The sequence below is a fragment of the Schistocerca serialis genome, chromosome 1 (assembly GCF_023864345.2).
Source record: "Schistocerca serialis cubense isolate TAMUIC-IGC-003099 chromosome 1, iqSchSeri2.2, whole genome shotgun sequence".
Lineage (NCBI taxonomy): Eukaryota > Metazoa > Arthropoda > Insecta > Orthoptera > Acrididae > Schistocerca > Schistocerca serialis.
In genome coordinates this window covers 330,736,893-330,753,555 of record NC_064638.1, presented here as the reverse complement: position 1 = coordinate 330,753,555, position 16,663 = coordinate 330,736,893, and the positions used below count along the sequence as shown (strand labels likewise).

General features: G+C 44.0%; 1 protein-coding gene across 1 annotated transcript in view; it reads right to left on the bottom strand.

Moving 5' to 3' along the window:
- LOC126469939 (negative elongation factor B) overlaps nt 1-16,663 on the bottom strand; it is a 152,022-nt gene that overhangs the window by 48,045 nt on the left and 87,314 nt on the right. The gene's annotated exons all lie outside the window — the stretch shown is intronic.

The window sequence follows — 16,663 nt, the reverse complement described above, 5'->3', positions numbered from 1 at the left end:
TCAGAGCAAAATGCTCTGCCAAGCAGTTGGCAATTTCGTCAGAGTCTGTACAAACTGCTCCATTCAGTGAGAGCACAGGGACGCTGACAGGGGTCCAATAGCCATAGAGGCGTCGGATCTTGGCCCAGACCTGCGATGGAGAGACATGGAGGCCAATGGTGGATACATACCGCTCCCAGCACTCCTGCTTGCTTTGGCGGATAAGGCGACGGGCCCGCGCACGCAGACATTTGAAGGTAATGAGGTGTTAAATGCAGGGATGTCGCGTGTGACGTTGGAGCGCCCGCCGGCAATCTTTAATCGCTTCAGCGATCTCAGGCGACCACCAAGGCACAGTCCGCCGCCGAGGGGACCCAGAAGAACTGGGAATGGAAGATTCAGCAGCAGTAACGATGCCCGTGGTGACCGAGTGAACCACCGCATCAATGCCATCATTAGAGGGAGGCTCAATAGCGGCAATGGAGGAAAACAAGTCCCAGTCAGCCTTATTCATTGCCCACCTGCAAGGGCGCCCAGAAGACTGACGCTGTGGCAGTGACAGAAAGATCGGAGAGTGGTCAACACCACACAGGTCGTCATGCACTCTCCACTGGACAGATGGTAAGAGGCTAGGGCTGCAGATCGAAAGGTCAATGGCGGAGTACGTGCCATGCGCCACACTGAAGTGTGTGAAGGAACCATCATTTAACAGCGAAAGATCGAGCTGTGCCAATAAATGCTCAATGGTGGTGCCTCGACCTGTCACCACTGACCCACCCCACAGAGGGTTACGGGCGTTGAAGTCGCCCAGTAAGAAGAAAGGTGGAGGCAATTGGGCTATCAGCGCAGCCAGGACATGCTGCGCGACATCACCATCCGGTGGAAGGTAAAGACTGCAGACGGTAATAGCCTGTGGCGTCCACACCCGAACAGCGACAGCCTGTAAAGCTGTTTGTAGAGGGTTAGACTCGCTGTGAAGAGAGTTAAGGACATATATGCAGATGCCACCAGACACCCTTTCATAAGCTGCCCGGTTCTTATAATAACCCCGATAGCCACGGAGGGCGGGGGTTCGCATTGCTGGAAACCAAGTTTCCTTAAGAGCAATGCAGAAGAAAGGGTGATGGCTGATAATTTGTCGGAGCTCAGCTAGATGGTGGAAGAAACTGCTGCAGTTCCGCTGGAGGATGGAATTGTCCATGGCTGAGAAAGGCGTGACGGGACTGGGAAGGCAGATTACGCCTCTGGGTCACCTGCTGCCTCTGATGGAGCACCCGTGCAAGTGCTATCCATTGCGTCTGAGGGACCGGTGAGATCGAGGTCCTCAGCGGACGCAAGAATCTCCACCGCATCCTCAGACGCAGAGCTTGTAGGTAGCGGTGGAGTAGGTGCCACCGCAGGTGCCTTGGTCTTACGGGTCTTCAATGTCGATTTCTCTCGCTGTTCCTTTGGTTGTCGTTGTTGAGAGGGCTTATTGGAGTCAGTCTCCGGGACCGAAGATGACCGCGAAGCTCGACGACCAGCGACCTGTGGCTTTTTCAACCACTGGTTGGTGCCTCTGTGCCGCTGGTAGGAACCTGGGAAGTGAGTGACCCAAGGGATCCCTTCCGAGCGAGAGAAGCCGAAGAAGACTTACGCTTCTCCGGCTTAGAAGTGGGGACTGGTGTCTCCAGTGGTTTAGTGGGTGCTGCTCCCGAGGTAGGTGGTGTGGGAGCAACAGCGAGAGAAGGGGCCCCCATCGTCAAGGGGGCAGGTGAGGTCCTCTGACTCTGAGAGCTGACTGTTTGTGGTGCATCTAAAGGAGCTGGAGCAGGAGTGACAGTTGAGGCATAAGATGCCATCATGCGCACGGGATGTAGCCATTCAAATTTCCACTTAGCCTCAGTGTAAGTCAGTCGGTCCAGGGTCTTATATTCCATGATTTTGCATTCTTTCTGTAAGATCCTGCAGTCTGGTGAGCAAGGTGAATGAGGCTCTCTACAGTTGACACAGATGGGAGGCGGAGCACATGGAGTATCGGGATGAGATGGGCGTCCGCAATCTCGACATGTGAGGCTGGAAGTGCAGCGGGAAGACTTACGGCCGAACTTCCAGCACTTAAAGCACCGCATCGGGGGAGGGATATAGGGCTCGACGTCACAACGGTAGACCATCACTTTGACCTTCTCCGGTAATGTATCACCCTCGAAGGCCAAGATGAAGGCACTGGTAGCAACCTGATTGTCCCTCGGACCCCGATGAACGCACCGGACAAAATGAACACCTCTACGCTCTAAGTTGGCGCGCAGCTCGTCATCAGACTGCAAAAGTAGGTCCCTGTGGAAAATAACACCCTGGACCATATTTAAACTCTTATGTGGTGTGATGGTAACGTTAACATCCCCCAACTTGTCACAAGCAAGTAACCTGCGTGACTGGGCGGAGGATGCCGTTTTTATCAAAACTGACCCAGAGCGCATTTTGGACAAGCCCTCCACCTCCCCAAACTTGTCCTCTAAATGCTCTACAAAGAACTGAGGCTTCATGGAGACAAAGGATTCCCCATCAGCTCTGGTACAGACGAGATACTGGGGCGAATACGTGTCGCTGTCATTCATTGCCTTTCGTTCCTCCCATGGTGTGGCCAGGGATGGGAACGATTTGGGGTCATAAACGTTACCTTTAAAATGAGCCCTCGAACGCTTAGAGACTGCTGGTTGCTGGCCACCAGCAAGAGATGATGTGCCACGCTTCATTATGTGTCATCCACCCTGATGCCACCTACTCCGACCAAGGGCCCTCCCCATGGGCGCCACCCAGCCACAGCAAGGGCCGCCTGGCAGGATGGCCATAGCCGGGAGTCCCGATGCCCCAGGAAGATGGGCATCTACTCCTTGGCATACATGGGGAGTAAACGGCGCAGGCATCAGTAGAGCAATCCCTGTGTTGTCAGGGGGCCACAGCCAACAGGGTACATGGCGGCCCCACCACAACGGATTGGCTACCGTGCTGGATCTTAGGTGCAAAAATGTATGAGTCGTCGCAGCGAAAAGCAACACTGCACAGTGCAGCGTGGAAATCGCACCCATGGACGTATCCTCGCCCAAGAGATAGAAAACGAGCTGGACACCATTGCAACGACGAGAAAGCCGGCTAAAGGTCTCAATGCATGACAGATACAGTGCACCATGTAAGGCGCCCTTCCCCAATTGGCTCGCTCTTCGGAACAATTTAGAAAGATGGAGGTCAAACCCGAGAGGGGACCATCACATAAGGCCGAAACATTTGAGACTCCTTTTAGTCGCCTCTTACGACAGGCAGGAATACCGCGGGCCTATTCTAATCCCCGAACCCGCAGGGGGGAAACAAAATTTCTCAAATAAAACAGAACTAGACAGGTTAAGAGTTGAAAACAGCTGGAAAATATCAAGATCTTTTCAGTATTAGGAAAGAATAAAGCAATGTCCAAATTCTTTAGAAATGTGACAGTAGTGGAAACAAAGCAAGAAAGATTTATTTTTAAACTGAAACTAATAACATCAAAGAAGAGAGTAAAATGTGGTTGAATTGAATGGAGCAATCAACTAAAGAATAGGAGAAAAGACAGCCAAACTGAAGACTGATAGATTGTAGGAAGACTGAAGGAAAAGGAGAACACATTCAAACCAATCAGCAATATGCAGAGAAAATGCATAATGACAATTATAGCAAATACAATGATAATGTTGACAGAATCTAAACATGCAAGTAACAAATAATAAATGAATGCAAAGAACCCAATTTACAAGGCAAAAACAGGAATCATATACATAAATAAAAGGAGAAAGATTAGAGCCTAACATACTGCCAATAATGTGGTACTGAGATACATCTGACTACAGTCAGGAAGGAAAATAGGAAGGTTCTTTTTCAACAGAACGGGGGCAGCTACGCTGCAGAAATGTGGGACCAGAATGGATCATGGCCGGCACAAGCTAGCTGTATCAGGTATCTGCCGGCGCACACATTTACTGATAGGCAAAATTTTGGCAATGTTTGTGGTGTGCACAGGTCCAGGTCAGTAAAAAGCAAGATCAGTGTAAGCTGAGCCACCATACAGTACAGAAGTGCTTTCAGGATTCCATTTCTGCAAGCCATAGCTCACATGGAATAAGTTTAACAACAGCCCACTGACACATACAGAAATTTGTTTCATACTCTGTGTTCATTTTCTCTTTTGTTTTGTCATGACTGCAAACTCACGTCAACCCACAATTGCTAGGAAAGTTTGCTTTGTTCTGAACATGCAGCCATTGTTCCCCTGCAGTCATACTATCGGTCAACATGCTCATCACTGGAGAGTGTATTTCCTCCAGGACAGTGTTCGACTGTAACTACTATACAAACACCATTACTGCGGTTGCCAGTTAATAGACATTGCAAACATTTAATTTGTCAATTGTTGATTTAGTCTTTTGTGTGAAATAACTATATTTATGGCAACTGTGTACTCTATGAATTCGCATCAAAACAACTACAATGATAGGTATAAAATTTTCGCACATTCATACATTTGAAGCGACCACACAGTCACTCTATCTCACATGCACTAAAACAAATTAGAAAGAGGCAAAGTAGCTATACATGAAATTAAAACCCCGAGAAAAGAAAATACAGAAGAGCTAAAAGAAAGGCACAGGGAAATGTGACTGGCTGACCACTTACAAAATACTTGGGCGAGACAGTCACCCTGTTAACAAATTAAAAATATCTCCCTAAAATCTTGTTAAAATGTAGGACAATTCACAGAATTTTAAAACTTGAACCATATTTGTTTGAATGTTACCCAAAATGGATTGCAGATCCATCGGCAAATGCACCACGGCCTGCTGGTAAGAAAATAAAACACAATCCAATAAAATGTGGTGCACCATGATCTGCACTCCACAGGCACCACACATGGGAAGGTCATCTCACTGGAATAAGAATCCACGCGTCATGGGGCTGTGGTCTATGCGAAAACGAGTAAGGAGGACCTCGTCCCATTGCCATAGCTGGAAGGAAGTACTATGCAGCTGAGTTGTGGTTTATACGATACGGAGCTTGTAATAAGTCACTTCCAGCCACTCATCTTCCCATCGACGCATTACTTTGTACCTCAACAGCAAGGTAATAGCATGCAGGGGGATGGCACAATGAAATACCTGAGGATCACAACACACCTCCTTGGCTGCTAGATCTGCCCTTTTGTTCCCAGCAATACTCATGTGCCCTGGTACCCAGCAGAAAGACATCTCCTTTCCCAGTTGTTGTAGTTGGAGGAGCACATCTTGGATATTCTGGGTTATTTTATCTGCTGGATATAAAAGTTGGAGAGAACGGAGGAGACTAAGGGAGTCAGAACAGACAAGATATTTAGCACTGGAAGAATGTCGCATCTGCTCCAGTGCCTGCAACATCACATACAATTCAGCATCGAGGACCTTAAATTCTGTAGGCATTCGCATGTTGAGGACATGATCGTGGAAAACAACAGAGCTACCAGAGGAGCCCCCCGCTTAGACCCATCCATAAAGACAGCTACATAGTCGTGGTGCTCACGTAAAATGACAGAAAACAGCAAGTTAAAGACAAAAGCAGGAGTGCACTCTCTCTTGTACTGCACTTAATCTAAAATGACACTGGGCCTCTGCAATAACCAGGACGGCACACAATTAAAACCCTGGATTTCAGATTGTACTTGTTCCACACCGAGTGACTCTACCACAGGCTGCACACAGATCCCAAATGGCATGGTGGCTCAAGGATGGTTGGAGAATAGACATTCCAGAGGCAGATGAGCAACAGTATGGTATGTGGGTTAAGTCGGAACTGCTAGCAACTCACATGCCTGTTGCACCATGAGGAGCGGCCACTGAGTGGTGAGTGGCGGTTCCCCTGCCTCAGCACAGAGACTGGATATGGGACTCATCCTACATGCACCTGTGGCTTGCCAAGCCCCTCATGGTGGGCAGCATCAATGATCTTCAAATAAGAACGCCTTGCTGATCCATATGCTGTGCACCCACAGTCTAGCTGTGAATGCAGGAAAGCCCTATAAAACAAGAGCAGACATGTCCTGTCCGCTTCCCAATACCTGTGGCTACAGCACTTTATGATGTTCAGTGCCTTGACAGTTCTGGCTTTCAGGTCTCTCAGATGTGGCAACGACAACAATTCTGAGTAAAAAAATGAGGCCCAGGAACCTCACGGAGTCTCTAAAATGTAGGATGGTGCCCCTCATATGCAAGTCCTCCACGTTAAAAAGATCACGAGAATGATTAAAATGAACACACACACACACACATACACACACACACACACACACACACACACACACACACACACACACACACACACACATACACAGACGTTTATTCTGCAGAAAACTGAAAACCCGTTTTATAGCCCACTCCTCTAACCTGGGCAATGTAAGCTGCAACTGACGGCTCGCTGTTGCAGTACTGGAGGAGGAACAGAAAACAGCAAAATCGTCCACAAATAATACAAACAGTATCATATGCCTAAGTTGTGAGAGAATAGTGCCTCCAAGCAGTATCATATGCCTAACCCATATTGAAATATGCAAATTCAATGGTGTTTAAATAGGAAAGCCTGCTGAATAGCTGCCACTAGCAGAGTCAGGTTGTCGACAGTGGACCCAAATCTCCAGAATCCCCACTAAGAGCAGCTAAGGTGTTACCTGGTCTCTAACAACCAGACCAGACAAAGGTTAACCATTGGCTCCAAGGTCTTTCGTACACAGCTCATTTGTGCAATACTCTGATAACTACTCAGACATGCTCAGTCCTTTCCTGGTTTGAGGCTCTCCTCAAAACTGCCTCTCTCTATAAGTTAGGGAAGTTACCCTTCTGCCACATGAAATTAAAGCATTCGAGGAGGGCTTCCTTTGACGCTATTGACAAATATTGGTGCAGTACTGGATTTGGTAGTGACCAGGTTCAGTATCACGAGTCTCAGACAGAGCCAACTCAGATCCCATGAGGGAAAAGAGTAGTTGTACATCTCAGAATTCGTGGATCTGAAGTCCAATTTTCCCCTCTATAGTCACACTGTTGCGACGAAATGCCAGATCCTGGGGGCACTCGCAGTAGTTTTAGCAAAGTGCTCAGCCAGCACCTGAGCGGTGTCTCCGGGTGTTGTTTGGCGACACCCGTTTCAGTACTGCTGCTATTGATAAATGGGTGTGTTTACCAGAAATCCTCTTGATGCCTTCTCATACTTTTGTAGAAGAAGTGGAATGGTTGATGGAGTCCAGGAGTGCCTGCCATGACCTTTTCTTACTCTCCCTAATGACACATCGAGGTTTGGCCCTTGCTACTCGAAAGACCCTGAGGTTGTCTGCCGTTGGTCGGCATTTAAAATGTCGAAGAGCCACATGCCTGTCCCAGAATGCTGAACAGCACTCATCCGTCCACCAAGGTACATGTCGACTCCTTAGATGACAGGAAGACTTGGAGATGGACAAGTCAGTGGCATGATTGATCACTGATGTGATGTGGTCTGCCCATCCTTGGACGCTGTTGCAGTGTTCGAAAACAGCCAGCTGGTGGAACAGTGTCCCGTTAGCTCTGCTAACCATCCAAGTTGGTGGCTTCTCTTCAGGTTGTGATCCATCTAGCAAGTGAATGCAGAGTGGGAAGTGGTCACTGGAATGAAGGTCATCCATGACTTCCCACTGAACAGAGTCTGCAAAGGCTAGAGAGGAGAGACAGAGGACAATGGCTGAGAAAGACCCAGATGCAACACAGAAATGAGTGGGAGTACCAGTGTTTAGGATGCACACAACTCTTGAGATGTCGTGAGACCCTCCAAGACCTGACCCCAAGGGCAAGTAGAGGTTCAGCCCCACAAGACATGGCAAGCATTGACGTCTTCCAAGAGGAGAAATGGGCGAGGTAGTTGTTTCAGGAGATCTGTGAGAGCCTCAGAATCTACTGCATCAGAAGAAGGCATATACAGTGAGAAAATTGTGATTCTCCGACACGTGTAAATTTCAGCTGCAATTGCTTGCAGGTCAGTAGCCAGGGAAAGAGCAGAGGAGTGGTGTGCACGATTTACAAACACAGCAACACCTCCATTGGCCCTTTCCCCAATCAGGTCATCCTTGCGATAGACTGTATATGGATGCCATCATGGACTTGGCTGATTGGGTGCATGACACACTGGCAAAGGTGTCCTATAAAGTTGCTGTGGCAGCCTATGATGCTGTAGTCCCGACAGTGGTGGCAACAGTAAACATGCAGACCGATAAGATGCACTCACAGACAGAGGGCAGCAAACACTGCAGTGGCAGCAAATACAGCTACCAGCCATCCGACTTGCATAACAGCCAACACAGCACCAGCACCACCCATTTGAATGCCACACGCCCGACATCACATTAGCAGCCAAGCAGCTGTTGCCGCTTTCATGTTCACTTTAGCAAAGAAGCAGCAAAGTATTGGGCTCCCTGCTCACACCCAAATGCTAGCTGCAACCGGGCCTAGGTGCAACTGACTGCAGTGCAATATCCAGACATCTCTTCATTACGGAACAGGCCAACAGTGCGAAGTAAGGTTACAATCTGTCTCTTTTCTCTGCTGTTTTCTATGCTAAGAGATCACCAGAAAGCTGAGGTGCTGTCTTTTACCATGGAAAAGTGCACACCCCCCCCCAAACACACACACACACACACACACACACACACACACACACACACAGACAGGGTGGCTACTCTAAAAAAAAAAAAAAAAAAAAAAAAAAAAAAAAAAAAAAAAAAAAAAAAAAAAAAAGAGTTCCAGGTAAGTATGTTGTGTATACCTATAGTTTAGGGAAAACAGTGCTTATTATAGGAAGTCCACAATGAAGCGGTTAAAAATTGCTGATAAAAGTTTACTCACAACAAAACCAAAAATATTAAATTGAGACAGAAATCTATTTAAAATTAAGTAGGCTAATACTACACAATAGAACTTTTTCGAGGGAAAAAAAAATAAATCTAACACTTCAAATAATATTTTCAATAACAAATAATGTGTACTTATACAGTACTTATAATTTAAATGTTTCATTTATACTGTACCCAAGGATTTCTTGAAACATTTAAGTCCCACCTTGAAACATATAAGATGTTTATTTAGAAATTTGGTAGAGGAGCAAAATTTTGAATTTTTCAGATAATTTCACTATTTGTGCAACAAATACATTGTAAAAATGCAGTTATCTAATTTTTAAAGTCTTTATTTGATCTTCAAGTGTAAACACTTCTTTTGTAGCACTTTGTAAAGTTTCCAAACACTTCGTTTCCAACCCTTTCACTTCCAAGTCTTTTTTCCTTCTTTTTCTAAAATGCTCTGTGCTTCTGTAAGGTGTCGTTCTTCAAGTTGATTATGATATTCCGCATAATGTGAGTGTGCATTCCTTGTGCTGTCAGTAAGGGATTTTGGACTATCCAAGTGGTCAACACCTCGTAGATTGGACACAGCATTGTATATTTGCCCATGTGAAACAACTGACTTCTTCCTCCCTCATGTTTTCAAAGAGGCATTCACCATTAACTGAAAAGACCATTTTAATGTTAGCATTTCTGTGGGAAAGGCTGCAAACTAATTTCATGGCAATGATGAAATTTTGTTATTTATCACAAGGATATCCCACCAGAAATGATCAACTCTTTTTTCAGTACGACTGTATTCTTTAAAATAATTGATAAAACATGGCAGAGAAGTCAGAGTCTCAAATTCACACATTACATTATCTGCTGCAGTTCCACTTAGGTGATTACTTTCTGTGAGAATACAAAGCAGCTTAGCAAGATGTGATTTTGCCAAACTGATGTTTGCCACAATTAAACTTGGGTCAAGAAACATAATGGCACATATCAGCAGGTAGTTTAAGGGTGACCAGTTTTGTGACAAATGATTGAAGACTTGTCTTACACTTAAGAATATTGACAGTTCACACATCTGAGCTGCTTTTCTTTAATTCTGTATGGGTATCAAAACCCAGAATTACATTTTTTCGATGTAACAGATTTTTTCCTTCCTTAGCAGCAGCTAACTTGATTGATCTGCTTCTTTCTAATACCTGTGGCTTCATAAAAAGCTCTAATGCTGTTTTTGCTGTAGATACCAAAGCTGTGTGGAGAAATTGAACTAACAGAGCATCTGTCTGTAACTGTGTTTGGAAAGGTTCAATATTGCAGGCTAAAAACTTGAAAAAAGCAACTTTGGCACACAGCAATGGATCATTAATAGACTTACTCACCAACATGAAAATTTCACTCTTTGGTTCATTCTTGCCCTTCTTCACATCCTCGAGAAATTTCTTCATGTGTGGTCTTATATTAATTGCTCTTTGAGCAATTGAGGAATTCTCCAGCCATCTAATAGTACAAAATTTTTTTGGAAAAACAGTGAAGCCCGAATACTGTGTACATAATGTTCTCCCGGCCGGGACATTCTTGAACAAATTATACAAGGCTTTCAAAAACAATGCAATGTCCCAATGTGTTGCCTTGATTTCATCTTTGAAAGCATTATGCATGCAATGAAGCTCACAGCTACCAATACCAAGCAGTTTCAACTCTGCTGAATGTTCTTTATGCTCTTTCAGAAGCAGCCAGTCCACAATTGGCCTGTCCATTGAAATCTGGAGAATCTTTCCTTTGTTATGTCTTTTGCCATATCAATGAAACGAGATAAAAGGTCAGTAGCTCTGAAATGGCCAAGAAAATAGGAAGTAAGGTATCTTGTTGTTATCTCTTTTTTATCTTCATCCCAAAATCTTGTATTTACATCCATCTGTGTGTGTAACACAATTTTAATCACTGATTCATCAAAACCAAGAACAATATAACTCACTTCCATCAGCAACCTAAGCAACTGTTGACTAAAATAAGACACAATTATGAACATAAGAACGTATCCTATTTTATCTCGCTTAATTTGTATCTTGTCAGCTACAGCACTATCTCCACGCATTCTGGAGATTACAACAACATCCTTTTCAGCTTCCCGAAGTTACTTGTGTGTCATTACTGTATCAACACACCAGTGAATTTCTGCTGTCGTTACATCCTTTTTTAATACAAATTCTACAAATCACATGAAAAATTTGCTCTTGAAAGTAACAGAGATGCTTTACATTCTGAAGACAATGATACTGAACTCTGTGGTTCAGAAGTACTAGGTGACAGAATAGCAGTTGACTTTTTAGCTGAAAAAACACTTCACATGTAGATGATGTTCTCTTACTTAAAGCATGTTGGGTATGCTTTCCGCTACATGTGGCTAAAAAGCACCTGATATTACTTAAAGATATTTGGCTACACATTCAAGCCAGTCCTTTAAATTTATGTGACTTTTCTAAATATCTTGATAAAATGTGTTGCAATTAGACACTGCATCACTATTTATCTGTAAAAGAGGAACAAACTATTTAAACCATTGTAAGACATACAAACGCACATACTATTCATTATTATGTTTAAGCTGTGTATGCACTGTCACAAGAAACATATTAGTGCTCGAAACATGTTTCCAAAACATGTTTCCTGTGGCTTTCCATTTCATGATATGTTTCCATCTTTGTTGGTTGGTTGTTTGCGGGATGAGACCAAACAGCGAGGTCATCGGATTAGGGAAGGATGGGGAAGGAAGTCAGCCATGCCCTTTCAGACGAACCATCCTGGCATTTGCCTGGAGCAATTTAAGGAAATCACGGAAAATCTAAATCAGGATGGCCGGACGCGGGATTGAACCATCGTCCTCCCAAATGCGAGTCCAGTTTTCCATCTTTGTTTCCGGTTTCTGTCCACACTGGTGGCTATGATTTCTTGCAGTATATTCCCATTGCCTGTAAGATGTTTGTAGTATAATTTTCACATTGTCTGCTATATATGTCTACTGATGAGGAAACTGTAATGATACTTGGCGCTGAATGATTAATACCCTAAAAAAGTTCACACAAACAAAGTAAAAAGTCTCGTCGTTGGTGGATGAAAACATACTAGAGAAGAACTAGCGGTAATAACTTGATAAAGGAGCTGACTATGGAAGACAGCTCTGGTTTTTGTAACTTCACTTAGATGTCATCCACTGATTTTGAATTAGGGGGCTCTGGTAGAAGTCCTGAAGGTTTGTGTTATGGTAACTAAATGAAAAACATTGTTAAATATGCATATTATCAAATTTTTATTCAGCTGGTATGATTCCACATAATTCACCAAAAATTACTTTCTTAAAAGTGTAGATACTTTTTGTGTTGCTTATAAATGTGATAGGAGAATGCACATAGCAGCAATTCTCTGCAGAGTGTCTTTTTCTGTGCTGTTTTTTTACTGTTTGCTTCACACATTCAACAAGCAGACCTCAGCCTGTATGTAATAATTTGACAGTCTTCTACACTGACCACTCTTTTTTTTTTCAGAAAACTCGCTACAACAACCAAAAAATAACATGGATCACCTCTGTACACCACACAATGCGACATATAAACATATGCTAGTGCTGTGCAGCGATGAGCCAGTGACATGTATTAACCGCCTGAAAAACTATTTCCTTCAATCTGTACTGACACTGCTAAGAATATATATTTCCATATTTCAAAACACATTTTGAAATGGTGTGTACAAGCAGCAACTAGAAATGTATTTTGAAAACATGTTCCAAGCTCAGTGTATATGCAGGTTCAGAACTCATAATTTATGACTTTGAACCCTATCTACCGACTCTTTCATTAATGCAGAACAATAACAATACTTTAATATCAACAGTTTAAACAAACTTTTTCAAAAAATAAACAATTAACCACATGTAGAGAACACACTTTGGGATAATGCACTAAACAAAGATAAAAAAGAAAATAAAAAATGTAAAATAAATTCAAATCAGCATGAATGAGATTTAAATACGTGTGTTGACATCATGAGAATGTGGATCTACCTAGTTTCATGTTTATATACACAAACCTGCTTCATAAATTTTAGTTTACATGAGATGCATAATGCATTTTCTGTTGACTTCAGATCATACGTTAAAAACACATATTTGTTTAAGTTGGCTGTGAAAACATCTTGTAAACACATAGTAAAAGTTATACTGAAAACAATATTTTTACCTCTCCTTTCTTGTAACAACTGAAACATGGCAATAAAATTTTACCACTGGACGATATTAACTTCAACAAAACCATTATTTAGCATTAGACCTGTTACACTTCAAACAATGTTGCAACGGGCGTCTGTTCCCTTCAACTGTTCATTGGTGCCAACATTGGTCAATACTTACGGTACGATGCCAACGCATTCGAGACAACTTTTGGTTTAACTTGTATACAGAACATAAACATATATGATGCTTGGATCGCCACCAGTGCATTTGTGGCTCTGAGCAAGAATAATTATATTTTGTCATTACAAAACAAAATGAAAAGAAACATGTAAAAGAATTTGGTGGGCTGTTAAGACTTCACATATTTTTAAATCAGCAAGTTTTAAATAAGATATAAAATTGTATGCAAATACATCCATAAACATTTTCTTGCTTGATAAAGTTGCATGAACAGCCAACCTCACGTTTTGAAACGAGAACCAAAACTACACTCGCAACAATGTGCGGTCACTTTATCGACACTGGCAAAAATGCCCTTTGATGTTTGGTTAAAATACTGACAAGAAAACGAGTCGTACCAAGATTAGGGCCAATATTTATATAAGTAGCACACTTCGAAATATTAGATATTTTAAAATTAGTGGTTTATAAAGCTCAATAAAATTAAATTACAATGCTAACTTAAAAACACAGAATTCCCTCAGATTTTAAGAAATTTCTGAAATTTTCCGAGAATCCAGGATTTACAGTAGAATTGCCACCCTAAAAAATGTACAGCACACATCAGTGAAATTTGGACCCCAGACTGCTCCACACATTAGCATGGATGTCCACTGTGATTGACATCAACAAGCCAAAACTGGGTGCGGATTTCCTGGCCACTACAACTTACTAGCCTATATTGTGAATGCCCAGCTGATCAATTCAACAAATAGTTTGAAGAAAGCAGGACAGTGATGTACAGATGCTTTCTTCAGTGTTAAACCAGTGAAGTCCAACAGACCATACGCAGACATACTGGACAAATTTCCAGAGCTCAATCGCCTGCCTAGTGCACCGAGGGTTGTCAATCATTCAACGATCCACCACATCGTGACTACATCTGGCCCACCCACCTTGTGCTGTCCATGTTGACTCGCACCTGGGTGACTCGCTGTAGCAAAGGCTGGGTTCAAGGCCATGCTGCAAAAGGGCATTATTCAACATCAAGTAGCTCATGGTCCTCTGCCTTGCACTACCCAAGAAAGACAATTCATGGTGATAATGTGGGGGCTAGTATGCTTTAAATGCATGAATGTTGCTGAACCGATATCTGGTACCATACTGCAGGATTTTAGCCACACCTTGGTGGGCTCAATTATATTTGGCAACCTGATGGGCTCAGTTATATATAGAAAAGCTGACTGCATGAAGGCATTCATGCAGAATCCTGTGGCACCTGAAGACATTCAAAAAATGGCAATCATTTAAGCTTTTTGAGAGCTTGTATATGACGTTCAGCCTCTGATATGCTACAATGATCTCATAGATATCCTGGATGGTATCTTGCCAGGCTTGCCGTAGTATTTTGCACATTTCAATGATGTCCTGTTCATTTAAAAAATGTCCAAACTCTACAGCCACCACCTAATGACTATCTTTTGGTGCCTGAGCAAGGCATTGTCGTTACCCCATCAAAGTGTACTTTGGGGTCACGGAAACTGAGTGTCTTGGGCATTTATTCACCCCTAGCTTCACACCACTGCAGGACAAGGTATGGGTGATCTTGAACATGCTACTACACCCACACACACAAAGACTTACGCCGTTACCTTGGCATGATAAATTTTTATCAGGGCCATCTACCCAATGCCACGAAAGTGCTGGAACCTCCGACTGCTGCTGTAAAAGGCCCCACATCAAAATGAAAGACCCCTCTTACCTGAATGGAAGCAGTGGAGAGAAGCTTTACTGTGTACAAACGGAGCCTTGCAGAAGCTTCCCTGCTCACTCGCCTGATGCTGAACTGGTCGCTGTTCTGGGTGCCAGTCTTGCCACTATAGGCACATTGCTTCAACAATGCATCGGCAGTAGCTGTCAGTTGTTTGGTTTCTTCTTCAGAAGCTATCGCAGTCGCAACCTACTTGGAGTCCTTATGTCTGTGAGTTTCTTGCAGTATAAAAGACAGTGAAATACTTCCGCCCACCAACAAAAGCCCATCCTTTTGTGATTTAACTGGCCAGAGGTTCCTAATCACCCTTTTCAGAACAACAATACCAAGTGTACACCACACCAATTCCAATAGTTGGTACTCATGTTGCAGTTCTCCAGACATCCATTATATTTCCAGAACTGACAATATAACTTGCTGACTGACTGCCCTGCACTTGTGCCATTCTCTCTCTCCTCATGTGAACATTGAGAATGACAACTGGACAGCCTCTGCGACAACACCTCCACTGGCCTACAACTCAAGCTAGTGCCCATTCCTAGCTCCGCCCACAAGATTTGCTGTGACGTTTCAACAGGCACAACCGCCCATTTCTCCCAGAGAACTTCCAGCACAATGCTTTTGACCACATGCTAGGACTGTCACACCCTGGGAGCAACACCACTGTGTCACTCGAGGCCATGCATTTCATCTGGTTAGCATTATAGAAAGACTACTATCAATGGATACGCTCCTGCACTGTATGCCAGCATGCCAAAGTTGGGTAGCACACCCATGCATCTGTTGGTGCCTTTCCCAACACGAAACACCACTTTGCACATGTCTGTTACTTGCTGACAATGATGGACCACTTCACATTCTGGCTGGAGACAACATCCATAGCATACACTACAACAGAGACCATCGTCAATGCCTTCATCGCCACCTGGGTGGCATGCTTTGCCTGCCCCAGTCATGCTACAATGGACCACAGCTGCCACTTTGACTGTGTGCATTTCACACCTAACCTGACTGTGTGAAGTGCAGTTACACAGAACTACCAGCTACCACCCAGCATCTAACAGTTTGGCCAAGCAGAGCCAGCAAACACTGGAAGCCTCCCTAACTCGTCACGACACCACCTGGATGGAAACACTCCCAGTGGTAATGCGGGGTCTGCGAGTAACACCAAAAGAAGAGATTGGCACTTCACCTGCTGAACTTGTTTATGGACAATCCCTTGGTATTCCTGGTGGTTTTATGGAGGAGGTACGGTACCACTACCCTGCAACGCCTCAGTCCCACCATTGGCAGAATGTCAGTCACCCATATGGCCCACCTCCGACCACATGCACTGTTGTGACATGGCACCAGCAATATATTCATACACCTTGATCTATACAGCACTGTACACACATCATGTTACACACTGGTGGGTACAGCCACCACTTCCGCTGACCTACGTGGGGCCACACCATGTCAAAAACAAGTGCAATGACAAGCCAGCTAAGACATCAATAGACTGAGTCAGGCCAGCTTACATCTTGACCAGTACTGCTCAACTCACGCAGAGCCCACGCCCATGGCCAATGATAAACATATGCAGCCAGCTGCCATCACACCATCATGTGGACCTCAGTCCTGCCCCGCCTTCCCCAGCCAG